Below are 15,540 nucleotides of genomic sequence, written 5' to 3' on the forward strand. Positions count from 1 at the left end.
CGTTTGTCTGGTGCTGGGCTGCCGCCTCCTGCGCCGCTGCTGCCTCTGTAGCTGCTGCTGCTGCTGTTGCCGCCGCTGCAGCCGCCGTCGCCGCCGCCGCCGCCGCCACAACAGCCGCCTCCGACGTCCGGGCACTTCTCAAATAAATAACACCAAGCGAGAAGTTAACCACGCTCTGTTCTTATATACCAGCTGCGGAGCCCCCACCCCCTCCGGCCACGCCCAAAACCACAGGCGCCGAGCTCACTGGCTGGGCAGCTCCGGAACCCCAAGTACCTCGCTGGGAGAGAGGTGAGAGCACTAGGGAGAAAGGGGGCGAGAGTTGGTAGGGAGGGCAGCTGAGCAAGGTCGGCGATGGGCACACAGGAACTCACACGCGCGCACAAACACACGTACATCAAGTTAGGGGTAGAAAAGAGGTTCTTTCACCTTCCACTTCCCACCTCCAGCCCACTCAGCCTCAGAGAGGTGACCCGGTGGCTCGCAGTGTTTGAGATCGCCGCTGCTTTAGGAAGAAAAAGAGCAAGCTTTATTGAACTAATGCGAAGAAATACACGGGGCAGTGAATAATGCAGCTTTTACCACATGTTCCTGAAGGGGATCGCTCAGTGTTGGCAAACACACATGCACACAAATCTACAGAAGCCGATCTGTGGGAACACACACACACACACACACACACACACACACACACACACGCGTGTACACGTGTATGTTTTGGAGAGCTTGAAAGTTTAAGGTTGCTACAAGTTCAAAAGCGATGCCTCTTCCCCCCTCCCCGCCCCTATTCTTCCCTTCTACATGCTACCCTCTTCCGCTTAACCCCTTCTGTATACTCACATACTCAGCAGCACTCCCTTTGAAGGACGGTCTTAAAAATCATGAGATTGATGATGGGCTAGAGATTTTCTTTCTTTGCAGTCAAACAAATAAACAACAACAAACCCAATCCACTGTAGTCATTTACCCTTTTTCTCAGGGAGTAGCTCCAATTTTTTTGTCTTCCTCTTTTCAAAGAGTTTCTTTGCCTCTTCCTTTCTCTGTAATGTGTCCAAGCCTGCAGTCTGGCCCAAGGACAGCAGCAGTCACCTTCATCCTTGCATAGCCGTTTGTATCTTTCGTTCTATGATCATATTCTATTCTTCCTAGTTACTCTGTATAGTTATTATTGCGTGTTTGTTTATGTATTTATTCCCCCACCTCCTTCCGCCTTCCAAATTGGAAATCCCAGTCAAGGAAGAAGCAGGTCTTAATTAGAAAACCTTAAGGTTTTCTTTGCATAGAACAAGCTTTGTGTATGGCAGAACTTCAGTAAAGGTTGACAAATATTAAATGTTTGACGAATGAATGAATGAGAGAATCTTAGCAAATGACCTTTGGCACCACGTATTTATTTAGTGGTAAGCACTCTGGGCTTCTGTTTTCTCTTCAGTAAAATCAAACGGGTGCACTAGATAATCTCTTAAAACCCTTCCAGCTCTAATCAAATCCCTTTCCCCAGTCACCACCACCACCACTGGTAGAAAGTAAGCTCCTCCAGGGTAGGGACAGATTTTCTTTTTGTATCATAGTCATCCAGCTGCAGAATGCCTTGCACATAGTAGGTGCTTATTAAACATTCTTCAAATGGATTGGATTGGATATGATTCTATGAAATGAACTGACCTCTTTCACAAGAAAGGGAAATCTAATCCTACTGGCTTCAAATTGCTTTATAGACTTACTTGAGACCTCTGAAATTGATTGGTTTGTTGGTTCCTTTTGTAGAGATATGCTCAACCAGGACCTTCCAAAAAATGCCCCCACAAGGTCTCCGCTGTTCAAATTTACCAAACTATCCTTCCACACAAGCTAAGGCTAGCTCTGTCTTTGCACTCTGGGATTCTTTGACCTTTTTATGGCTATGTGCATAATAACTGGGTTAACTCTTTCTATTCCCATTCTAATTCTCTCCATTCTTAGACCAGTAGCCCCATTTTTTTTGAAGAGTTCAAAACACAGCATTTATTGTCACGTTAGTCCCTCCAGATATGTGTTTAAGCAGATTTCAAAGTGTGGCCTTAAAATATCCTTGAGAATTAGAAAGAATCAGTTATCATACCCATTTCACACACAGTGTCACAGGGTTTAGTGTTGGCAAGAACTGTGGAGATCACCTAGCCAATTGTCCTCATTGTAGAGAAAAAGGAAATGAGACCCAGAAAATGGGACATGAAGTAACTTGTCCAATGTCACACTAGTAGTAAGTAACAGCTGGGATATAGACCAAGATCTGTCAGTAAATTCAATGTTCTTTCTACTCATACACAGAAAAATGATCTTGCTCAAGGTTACATAGGAAGTGTGAGTAGCTACTAAGAAGTCTTCCTTCCCCTGTCACCCAGAAAAAAATAGCCTATTCCTCTAATAAATTAAATTAAATTAAATTATTGTTTAAAATATCATCTTACCAGCTCATTTCAGAACTGTGATCCTTTTCAACCACCAAAGAGAAGTAGATTCAAACAGTCGCATAAATCTACCTTTGAGGTCACTATATGCTCCAACCCAATTGATGAATTTCCTTGTTCTAAATCACCCCCTCCCAACATGCCCTCTTTTTGAATACATCTAGGAATAAGGTCAGTCAGTCAAAAAATCTTTAATTAAGCACTTACTGTGTGCCATGCACTATTTTAAGCACTGGAAATACAAATATAAGCAAAAAAAAACCAACCAAAAACAGTTCCTGTCCTCCAAGGGCTTATTTGGGAACGATTAGACATAAAAGAAAGCTGAAATGCAGGGAGTAGAGGGACAAGAGGTGATCCAGCAGGGAACTCAAATACAACTAATAAAACAGACCAGTCCATTTTTTGGATTTCTCTAATTGTTAGGAAGTTTTTATATTGAATCAAAATTTTCCTACCTCAGCTATTCCCCTCCTCAGTACCGCTTGTTCTGCCCTTTGAATTAACATACAATAAGTTTACTGACCTTGTCCACAGAATAGTCCTTTAAGTATTTGGAGATAGCCACCTGTTTCCTCCCTCCCCTTCTTATCTTTTCCCAGTTAAAGCTCCTTCAACCATTCCCTATTCAATATGCTTTTGAGATGCTGCAGTATACTTCTTGCCTGCCTTTGGAGTACAATTTGTCAGTGACATAGAATTTCAGTGGCAAATATGTTACTTGTCAATGCATATATTTGTATTTTATGACACCCACATGTCATGCATTATTTTAGTTTTTGTGCAAAGAAAGGTCACAAATATGAATTCTGGTATGATATTTTTCTGATATTAAATGACTAACATAATTCGTGGTCACATGCCTACAGAAGCATAGGTTTGTTTGTTTGTTTGTTTTTAATGATGTGAAATTTCCATATGAAAAGGTGTATAGTTGGACATGGAAGGTACGACAAGTCTGGATGGAGTTCATTAAGAAAACAACAAAGCCGTAACTAATTATTGTTTGAGAGACATGGCATGTTAGTTGTCTTGGGTAATCAAATTGTAAGTTAACTAAATGGAAATTTGTATGTAAGTGACCTAGTTACTTTGGCTTTTTAAAGTATCATTTCGTTATTTTTGTGAGGTTCTTGTAAGATGTAGAAGGTAGTGGAATCTATAGTAGCATTCATTTCTCACTCCTAAGTCAGTGTGCTTAACTTCACCACAAAATTGAGATCTCAGTGCTTCAATTTGATTCTCTAATACCCAACATGGCTAACACAGTCTGTGGTGCCTATTGTCACCACATGAGGTCTCCATAAATCCTGACCTGGATTAGTAGACATGGAATTGGCTGTAGTCTACATTAAAGACTTCTCTGTTATTCTGGGAATGCATCCAGTAGCTACAGTAATTTAAAAAATAATACAAGGCTCCCAACAACTTACACCTCAGGATGGAAAGAATAAAAAAAAGTTATTTTTCTTCATTTTCATTTTTTTAATGGGACTAAGGGAATTGACAGTGTGATCTATGATTAACAGCAGAAAGAATTGCTCTTTAAAACTATTTTTTTTCTTTTTTTCAGGATTGATCAACTTCGTGACACTTTTCAATTAAAACCAAAACAGCGTGTGCTTGTCTCTTCAAGGGTAAAAAAAAACCCAACCCCAAATTTTCTTATGTCTGTTGTCTCATTTGCTGTCCCAGTACCCATCAACATAAAGAATATGTAGTCTTCTAACACTGGGGTTATACTTCAGAGCTTTCAGTACGCCTGTGATCTTAGCAGTCCTTGGAATCCTCCAGAGCTGATAAATCTCACTTGGGCTGGTGGAGATACAAGTTCTTCAATGCCACTGCCCCTTTCCCCCATTCTCTTCCCTGCTCCCACCACCACCACACATACTTCAATTGGCTTTGGGAAGGAAGGTGGTCATATTGAAGAGATCCCAGACCATTTTAGTCTGATAAATATGGAAATGCCAGCAAGTCCCTAAAAATAGTTTATCTGTAGAAGATTCTCTAGAATCTTGATTGACCAGGCTGGTAAAAAAACTCTTGAAATAAGCAAGTAGTTGAGGGTGATGGTGATGAGAAGGAAACATAGAATAGGCAAATGAGTTCTACAACTTAGCATCCACATAAAACTGACTGCAAGTCTTGAAATGCTATATACATTTTTCTGTTATTTTTGGACTCTTCCTGGTACCTGTAGTTTCACTGGGGTTTTGATCATTACACATGCCAGATGCCCTCTAGGGGGCACCAAAATATTTTACCAGGTAACTCCACATTGGTGTAACATGTTTTTATGATAGACTCTAGGGCTGGAAGAGCATTTTATAGGTAGGAAACAGGCTAAATGACTCAGGCATGGGATTTAAGCTAAAAGAGACATTATAGATCATTTATTCCAACATCCTCATTTTACAGATGAGGAAATAGTCTCAGGGAGGTGTAATAATTTGCTCAAAATCTCACAGTAGCCAAGCCGGGATTTGAACCCAGGTGTTTCTGTTCCAAATCTAGCTCTCTTTCAACTATATCATGCCAAATAAACAAGTATCAGAAATATAAAGGACACTGCTGAGGTTAATTAGTTTTCCATTAATTTCATTTGATGAATTTTATGTGGCATGTTGACACTATGAGTTTTTTTTTTATTTTAAGCCTGGGACACTACATTACATTAGTCTATGTGTCATAAGTTGTGATCAAGCCAGTTATTCTAAGTATCTTCTATTGTTTTAGGGTGTGAGGAGGAAATAGTAGTCCTGCTGTAGGTAGAAAATTCTGAGTGAGCATGCTCTGAACATCTCTAATGTTCTGGATGCTAGAGAAAATCATCTTGCTGGCCACATTGCTGGATGGGAACCAGACCCTAGTCATTTTTATCATATTTAGAAAGCCTTGGGAACTCAGGCAAAGTCCTAGTACCTCCCAGTGGTCAGACCTCAGACTCTATAGTTTTTGTGCAAAGAAAGGAAGCAGGAAAGACTGGTGGTCCCACGCAATCTGCTTCTCCCAACTAGGACAAAAACTCAAACTCTAGTCCAAATTGCAAAAGATGTGGAAGGTAGTGTAACCTACAGAAAGACTGGTCCTTTGGCGAGTGCATTGGACTAAGCCAAACGCAGATTTGAGTACCATCTTTATATGGGATATTTTGTGTCTCTTCCCCTGACATCTCAGAGTGTAACTACTGAGTTGGTAACATGTGTAACCTAGATCCTATTGACCTAGACCTGGGTTCTGAGCCAGCCACCCTCACTGTCAACTTCAGCACTCAAGGGTTTAGAGACGAATCATTGATTCAGGGCCATTAACTATTATCACAAAACCTTTGGAAGCTGGAGACCTTCACAACTAGAACCTATGACTACCATATTTATATCTGCTATTCCACTAATAAAAGTAACACAGGGTCAGTGTCTCCTAAACAAAAGTCCCCTTTCCTTCTGATATCTCTCTGAATTTTTGTCCTCATCCAGATCAATCCTATCATTCTCCAGGCTCTTCCTTCCTTGGTCCTTACCTTTTTTTGTGCCCTCTGAAGCCCCACTCAAGATTTAACAAACTTCCCTTAATTCTTAATCTCTTCTTTTTACATTCCATCGTTCATTGACTAGGGAAGCTGCTCTTTATCTCTTTTTGGTCATTTCCTTACCATACTACTATAGTCCTGTCATCATCTTCATCTTTCTCCACCTCCCCCAGCCTACTGCAACCTCAGACTGTATCATTGAGTCCACCAGCTTGAATAGGTGAGCTTTTATCTTATTTTACTAGGAAACAAGTTTCCGCTTTTCAGCCTTGCACACAACTTGCCAGTGCTCACATATACTCTTTCTAGTTGTCTTTTATGTGTTGTCTTCCCAATTGGAATATAAGATCTTTGAAGTCAAATAATATTTGATGTTTGTACTTGTATTCTCAACACCTTACATAGTGCTCTCATAAATGCGCTCTCTCTCTCTCTCTCTCTCCCTCCTTCTTCTCCTCCTCCTCCTCCTTTTCCTCCTCCTCCTCCTCCTTCTCCCCCAGAAAATACTGCATCCTTGAGCCACCATCCAGTGCTCATTGTCCCTTCTTTCATGTTTCTTAATACACTATGCCAGGAGGAAGAATCAGTTTACTCCTTGCTCTCTACAGCCACTTCCAGACCCTTCCTCTATCATCATCACTCCTTTGAGGTTCACTCCACCAGTCTATACCATCTGCTTCAGGTCCTTGTTGTTGTAGTCTACAGACTTCTGGGTCACTCTCTCTTTCCTTTTTCAGACCAGTATCTAGCTCCTAGTCTTTTTTTATAAGTCAGCCCCTGCTGCAGTCCTTGGGGAACCTCAGTGAAAAAGCTGACACCTAACTCAAACACTTAGTTCTACCAGTTTGTCAACATGCTAAACTGCCATGTCCTCCCCTTTATCTTACTGTTGGAAGACAGAGATGTTCTTAGAGTTCATCATCACTTATAGCTATCAGTTCCATAATTCTGTGATTTTGAACTCAAATATTCCCCTCTCTGATTGCAATATCCTCTCCTTCCTTGTTTCATCCTAAACCTAATCTTCATTTTCACTGCAATCTCAAATATTTCTATCATTCCCTATACTCCCAGTCCATTATCTTTGTTCAGGCCTCAGTTTTTTTCTCAGTCTTAGTTCAATTCAACTAAACATTGTCTTCCACCTTTAACCAAGATATTAAGGTCTGACCATGCCACTCCGCTTTTCAAACAAACTTCAGTTGGTTCCTAATGTATTGTATTGGTACAACATAGACTCCTCAGCCTTCAAGTGATTTTGTTTTTTGAAAGGCACACCTTTAATAAGTGTTTACTATGTGCCCAGAATCTTGCTAAGACAAAGACCATCTCTGCCACCAAAGAGGGCATTCTAAAGGGGGAAACAACATACATAGGTAAGTAGTGGCCAGAAAGGATCATGTTAGTCTAGAAAGTTATAGAGATAATGGGTAAGGTCATAAAGGAGTGAATTGACAAATGCTTGAACTTATTTAATCATGGTTCATTGTTTCAAAACTGGAGGAGGGAGGTGGCAAGATGATCAATGAGGATATTATGGAGGAGATTATATAAAACTTTCACAGTCTGGATTTTGCCAACATTTTGACCTTCATTTCATACTTCATCTCTTTACAAACTCAATTGCTAGCCATTTCGCTAATCTATTATCAAATTTCTCTCCTCCATGAATTCCCTGCAAGCTTTTCTGTCTTTGGGATCTACTCAATGCCCACCCATTGGTGATCATTCAGAATTAAACTCAAGGACTGCCACTTTGGCAAAACCTTCCCTTATTTCCCCCAGTTGTTAGTATTTGATTTCTCCTCAATTTTCTTGTACTACACTTATTTCTGCATGCCTTGTATCTCCCTAGTAAAAAGTTAAATTCCTTAAAAGTAGCTACTGCTTCTTTATTTTCTTTGTGTCTTCAGTGCCTAACAATGCTTTGCACATAGCAAAGCAGTTAATAAATATTTGTTGAAATGAAAATAAACCCATCTATTTTTTCTATAGCTGTGAGGTTTCAGATTGCTCTCTTACAGGGGAAAATCATCCAAAGTAAATGTATACTTTCCAGTCATAATATTATATGCTGCATAAACCCAAAATGCTTTGGCTGACTCAAGATGCACTTAGCCTGAGGAAGAGTCTAGTGGAAAGTAGACAGGTGGGTTGACTAAGGACAATTTATGGACTTCAAACCTATGTAAACTCTTCAAGAATGCTGGAAAACAGAACCATTCTTTTAGAAGATTCTTTATAAACAATTTAAAATTCTGATTAACACTCTTGGGTGAAGAGAGGTGAAATTAAAGATATATTTGAAAATATAATCAAGAGTAAAATCAAAAGCTTGAGAACATTTTTGCAAGCCAATATCACTAATGGTTTTTAATAAGGTTCAAATTAAATACTTCTAAAGATATGAACCTGTTTTCAGAAAAGGAAAAAAACATTGTGAAGACTATTCCCTAAATATGTGCCTTTGGAGAGGTCACATTCCATCTCTGGGCCTCAGTTTCCTCATTTGTAAAATGAAAATACTGGACAAGATGACCTCTTAAATTCTCTTCCCTCTCAAAACACTGTGATTCCATCAAAAATCACATTATTTTAATTAACAATATTACTGCAGCAGAGAGAAACATCTCACTCCAGGTACTCCTTTAGATGAGGGTGTCCCAAACTTCTTTCTGAAAGTGAGGTAGGCAGGACAGGTCTCATTTACATTTTATAAATGAGGAAACTGAAGGATACATAGACTATGAAATTTTCCCAATAAACTCAACTGGTAGTAGAGCTAAACATAAAATATAGGTCTTCTTACTTCTACCCCAGGGTTGTGGGATATCTGCGCTCTATGGTATATCTGCCCAGTGAGCAAATTAAGACAAATACAAATCACACAAGTTAAAGAAATCTAAAGAAAAAATGGCTGGAAAGGAAATAAAACAAGTATGAAATATGGGCATCCAATAATCCAAGATGTGGAAATCCCACAGAAGAGAAAATGTAGTGAAGTCCACATACGTTATATAAAATATTATCCTGTGTATGCATGCAATGCCCAAAATCTGTGCCAAAAATTGATACATACACTCCATAGGAGAAAAACTGAGAGAAGTTAAGTGGTTCCAATAGAGTCAAGAAGACCTAGGTTCAAATCCAGCCTCAGCTACTTAGCAGCTTTGTGACTCTTGGCATTTCACTTGATGTCTGTCTATCTCAGTCTCCCCATCTGTAAAATAGGGATAATAATAGCACCTACTGTCCAGGGTTGTTGCAAGGGTAAATGATAATATTTATAAAATGTTTTATAATCCTTAAATCACCATATAAATACTTATTCATTTTCATTTTTCTTCAACAACATTTATGTGTCCCAACACAAATCTGAATTGTAGTCCAATCTTCAATGACCGATAAGGACCAGGAATAAAATCAGTATGGATAGGGTGAAGGTTGTTAGTTCAGTCTTTTTAAGGGATGGTCAACTTTGGTCTATTCTGTTGACTACATCTCAAATGACTCATAAATTCATGGTTTTGGTCACCAAATATGAACCCAAGTGAGGGTGTCAATAAGTCAGTACAAGACCATCACCACAACTGGAAAATAAACCAAAGAACATGACCTCTTGAGTATGGGCTTACTATAATCTCATACAAAGAACAGCACCTTGTAGTTTATTTTAAAGCAGAGTTTCTCAGACGTGGGAGGAAGGCAGGATATCACATTTCCCCACAGGGAAATTCTGAGGGATGGTACTAGCATAAGAGTTATGAAACCCAAAGTAGTTGTTTTGTGGTAGAAATCAACTTCTTCTTACCCATTGCTATTCTTTGTCTAGCCACTGAACTTTTGTTCTTGAATTTATCCAAGAGGTTCTGTGATTGCATATATCATATGATACTTTTCTGGGAAGAAGGGCAGAAACTGTTAAGATAAAGATTAGCTATCACAAGTCCCAAAATGTTAGGAGTCACAATTATAGGTGCAACTCAAGATTACTACCTATAATGGGGTGGAGGGAATGTAATGAATAGAACACTAACCTTGGAGTAAAGAGTACTGGACTTGAATCCCTTGTAAAATATTTAATGGTTGTAGGGCCACAGGCAAATCACTTAACTTCTCAGAACCTTAGTTTTCTCATTCATAAAACGGGGAAAATAATATCTGGGCCACCTACCTCACAAAGTTGGTGTGAATTATGGGCTTCATGCACTCTAAACCATTATATTGTTGTTGTTGTTCAGACATTTCTGTCATGATCGACTCTTCATGACCCCATTTGGGATTTTCTTGGCGAAGATATTGCAGTGGTTAGCCATTTCCTTCTGCAGCTCATTTTACAGATGAGGAAATGGAGGCAAATAGGATTAAGTGACTCGCCCACGGTCACCCAGCTAGTAAGTATCTGAGGCTGGATTTGAACTCAGGTCTTTTGATTCCATGCCCAGTTCTCTATACACTATGCCACATTATTTAAGTAATAAAAATAGAATTAATATTAGCATATTGCACTCCATTACCACTGTGGTTTTTTATTTTGGTTCTTGTTCTTTCACCTTTACTAGAGATAACCTTTACTTTTCTAGGAAAAACAAAGGAAAGATATTTTCCTTTCAGACAGCCCAGACATTCTGCCATAGACCCATTACATTTTGGGGGGAAGGGTGATGTGAAGCATGAGAGAGATGAAAGATGAAAAGTTTATGGGCTATGTAAATCTAGGGAGCACTGGGTTATAAAGAGGAATCTCTGAATACAAACCAATGAATCCAACATCTGAATAAATATACAGGGCATAGAACCTGGAGTCACAGAAATACTCGTTTCTGCTAACTTTAATTGCCTCTTGTTTTTTTGGAGATCAACCCATAAAACTGTATGTTTCTTCCTCTGACTATGTAGAATTGAACTGAGAAATGTTGCTACATAATTATCCCTCAAATAAAATGGAATGAAAAACTATATAAAATAAAATAGAATTCTAATGGCAACTTTAAAAAAGGGAAAATAACATAAAATATAAAATAGTTGGTAATGTCACTTTAAAAGTTTAATAATTCCAAATTGCTATATTTTGTGATACAATTATGAACTCTAGCTGTGAATTAGTTCAGCAACACAGAGAATTCATTTTAATATTTCTGTACACATCCCCCAATTATATGTATATATATTCCTTGGGTTCTTTTGTTGGGTTCTATTTTCTTCTGCTTAACCAATTTCATATGCGCATACCCTATCAAAATAAGGTTGGAATCTGATGTTAGGTATTAACTCCTTTAATCTCTGACCAATAGGTTAGTGTTCCCACTGGGCACAAAGGCGACAGAAAGTCTAACAGAGTTTGACTGTGAAAGGAGGGTGTGAGAGCAGAGGGACCTAAGGAATAAGAGGGGAGGGTCTTAGGAGGAGGGGGCGTCCCAAGGAGTCCTGAGGGGTCCATAACGGAGTACCAAAGGAGCAGATTGTCAGAGTGCACAGAGGGAGGGGGAGAAAGGCATGGAAGAAGCTTGGAGGGGTGGGGAAAAGACCTGAAGCTTCACTAGAAGAAAAGACTGAAGCCAGTATGAGAACTTGTATGGGGAGGGGGGAAGTATCTTAGTGTGGTAAAGATTTAAAGAGAATTAGATAAAAGACCCAAGCCAATGCGGAGGTTTAAGGGAGTATCTGATTGAGGGCTATGCCTGAGAGAGACTCCAAGAAGACATACTCATGTGGGGGAGAGTGTGGGGGAAAAGGAGGGAAGAGGAGCTGAGTCAGCAGGATGGGGGTAAGGAACAGGAAATAAGGGACTATATATTTAAATGGAAAGTGCATTAGACTGAAGATTTAGGAGACCTGGCATCTTGTCCTGGCTCCACCATCATAACTATCTGTGTGATTTTGGACGAGTCACTCTATCTCTCTGGGCCCCAGCAGCCTCACTTATGAAATGAAGTTTCAACCAAATGTTCATTAAATTCCTTCTAGCTCTAAATCTTCCATTTATATGATTTCGTGAACCGCTATCATTCTGAAGCGATCAATCAGAAATATTATAGTCTATTCTAAAAATCACTGATGACTGAAACATTGCCAATTGTGGAGGAAAAAAAAACAGCTTTAAGTGTTTTAACTAATTATCCCCAAACAGTGTCAGTGTGAGGCATGAATGTGAAGTGAAGGGGGAAAGTGCTGAACTGCGATGTGTTAACAGCAACAAACAAAAACAAAGCCATGGCATATAATGTAGCAATATAACTCTATTGAATAGAGATGAAGATAGTCCAGCCAACTTGGTGTTCTGTCAATCTCCTCAAAACAAAATATGAATACAAATTTTAATAAGTCAAAATATTGTTAAGGTGCTGGGCTTCAGGTCAGGTAAATCTGGGTTCAAATTCCTCCTCTGACACTTATTAAGTCTAGGACTCTGGACAAGTTGCTTAAGCTCTTCTGGGTCCCCTTTCCTCATTTGTAAAACAAGGTGATTAGCATTCTAATGTCCTTTCTATCTTTAGATTGATGAGCTTATGATCCAATCCAGGAATTATTTTTAAATGCCTAATGTGGGCAAGGCAGTGCCCTAGACACTGGGATTTTACAAAGATTAAAAAAAAACACCAAAAAGTCATTGCCCTCAAGAAGCATACCTTCTAGTGAGCGAGAGTGGGAGATACACTTTATAAACATAAAAGAATAGTCAGGAAGGAAGAGAATACTAGTGGGCAGGGTTTCTTAACCTGGGTCCCATTGGAATGGATTTCAGGGGTCGGTGAAATTGGGAAAAAAACGGAGCTTTATTTTCACTTAGAAATTTAGCATTTCTTTCAATTTTGAATGTAGGCAACAAATCACAGTAGTATTAGTTTATATCAGACTGCCAAAGAGGCTCAGCAATTGAGCACACACTCATACTCATGGGCACAAACACCAGGTCTTAACACTGGAACAGTGAAGAAAGGGGATCAGGAAAAGCTTCCCATTAGAGGCAGTGCCCAGGATGCACCCTGAAGGAGCCAGAAATTCTAAGAAGGGGAAATGAGGAGGGAGTATTTTCCAGGCATGGGATCCAGGTTTTGTAAAGGAAGAGATGAAATAAGAAGTAAACTTCTGACTTCAATGAACGGCAAGTAAGCCAGTTTTGCTGAAACTCAGATTACACAAAAGTGAATAATGTGAAATAAACTTTGAAAAGTAGGCAGAAAACAGATTATAAAAGTGAAGTTTCTTGAGTCAGGGAGTGACAAGGAAGCACTGTAAGTCATGTGTGTTGTGGTTTGGCCTTTGTTTTTGAAGAAGACCATGACATAAGAGAGGTGATGGCATGACTTGCAATTGACTTTGATTTGAGTGAGGGAGGGATGTGCAAAGTCACCAGCCTCACTTTCTCCTCCAGAGCCATCTGGGTCCAGTGGCCAGATGTTGATCAGGATGACTGGAGATGGCCCTGGGTGCAGTGGAAGACCTTGGCCCTTTTAAGCTAACATCTTTTCAAATGCTCACTTTAAGTGAGGCAATGTCCATTTAGTGAATAGGCCTCTTTAAGAAGTGAATCAAGGGGTGGCCCCTTTAATCAAAAAAAAAAAAAGTTAAACTGGGTAGCTGGCCAAAAGAAAACAGTTATTATTTACATTCATTCTGAGCTAGGAGGGCCAAAAAAGTAACCATTAAGTGGTGCTTGGGCAGGGACCTGTTGTCCAGTCCCTGAGATCCACAGTGAATTGTGAGTAAGATTGTGCGTTAGGAATAGCATTTTGGAAGTTGTTTAGTGAACGAATTATAAAGAGGAGATGTTGAATGCTGGGAATCCAGATTAAGAAGCTATTGCAGTAGTTGAGGTAAAGGTGATGAATTTTTGAATGAAAGTAGTAGCAATATGAGTCAAGAGAAGAGGAAGAGTGTGAGAAATTTGGGGAATATATAAATGACAAGACTTGGCAAATGTGGGATATGGGAGATAAGGGAGAAGAAAGGGTCAAGGACCTTGAGATTCCAAAACTGGGGATCTGGAAGGATGGCAAAGCCCTAGGTAGAAATAAGGAATCTTGGAGAAGGTCGGTTTAGTAGAGAAGATAATGAATGTCTGAAGTACACCCAATTGGTGATATCCAATAGGCAAAATTAGTGATGTGAAATTAGCACACAGAATAGGCATTGGCCTAGACACTGAGAGAAACCTACTTATAGGTGATAATTATACCCATGGAAATTTATGAGATCACAAAGACAGAGAATATAAAGAGAGAAGAGAATTCCAGGAAACAGTTTTAAGGAAAACTAGCAATCAAGAAGTTTAGCATGAATCCAGGAGAGAAGAAAGCCTGAGAAAGAACAGTCAGTCAGGTGGGAGGAGAACCACAATAGGATAGCATTAAGAAAGCTGAAGGAGTAGTTAGTCAGTCAGTAAACATCTATTAAACACTTACAATGTGCCAGGCACTGTTTTAAGAACTGGGGAAACAAACAGACAAAGGGAAAAGACCCTCCCTGATCTGAAGGAGCTCACAATCTAATGGGGGAGAAAACATTCAAACAAATATGTACAAACAAGATAGAGACAAGATAAATTGGATATAATCAACAGATGAATTAAGCATTAAGGGAAGAGTTGCTTGTAGAAGGTTAGATATTTGCTGGGAATCCAAGTGGTTGTAATGAGGAGAGGATTCTATGCATGGGAGAACAGCCAATGAAAATGACCAGAGTCAGTAAATGAACTGTCTTGTTTGTGGAACATCAGGATGCCCAGTGCCACTGGATCCAAGAGTATTTTGGGGATAACTAAGGCATATGAAGATAGAGCCATAAGAAAAGGTCTAGTTGTGAAGGGTTTTGAACATCAAATAAAGGATTTTATATTTGATCCCAGAGGTGATAAGGAGTGCTGAAGTTTCTTGAGTAAAGACCTACATTTTAAGAAGACCCCAGGGACACAGGGAATGGTCACCAATGTTGAAAGCTAAAGAGAGGTCAGAAGGACAAGAGCAATGAAAATTCTATGGGATTTAGTATGTAAGCAATTCTTGCTAACTTTCAAAAAAGGCTGAGTGGGAGAAAAGAAAATGGAAATAAGGAGTGTAGATAGCTTTTTCTAGCTTGACTGTGTAGGGGAGAGAGATGTAAATTTATAGCATCTGATTTTAACTTTTCTTGCTAACTAGTGACTAGACATAACTCGTTTGTCTGAGATGTTGTGTGTGGGAGTAAGAGACTTCTTCTATCACTCTTCTTCCATGTACCTCTTCTCCCTTTTTCCATCACCATGCCAGTCCAAAGGCTCCAACTCTATAACATATTTACCAACCTCTCCTTTTGATATGAAAAGGAGTGAAGCTTAGTCTCAAGCAAGGGGGAGAAAGAATGAGACCCCACTATCAGAAATGAATACTAACCCTCTCCAAAAACCAGTCTGACCAGAGTTGTGGGAGAAGTGTTAGCCCCAAGAACCATGTGGTCAATTAGAAGAGCCGACAGAAGAGAGGGCAATGGCTCTAGTTAAGGAGATGGAAACTTATGACATCCAGAGGGGAAGCTAATAGGACAGTCTCTCCCATCTTCCCCCTTTCCTCCATCTAATAA

Source organism: Trichosurus vulpecula, chromosome 6 (assembly GCF_011100635.1).
Source record: "Trichosurus vulpecula isolate mTriVul1 chromosome 6, mTriVul1.pri, whole genome shotgun sequence".
Classification (NCBI taxonomy): domain Eukaryota; kingdom Metazoa; phylum Chordata; class Mammalia; order Diprotodontia; family Phalangeridae; genus Trichosurus; species Trichosurus vulpecula.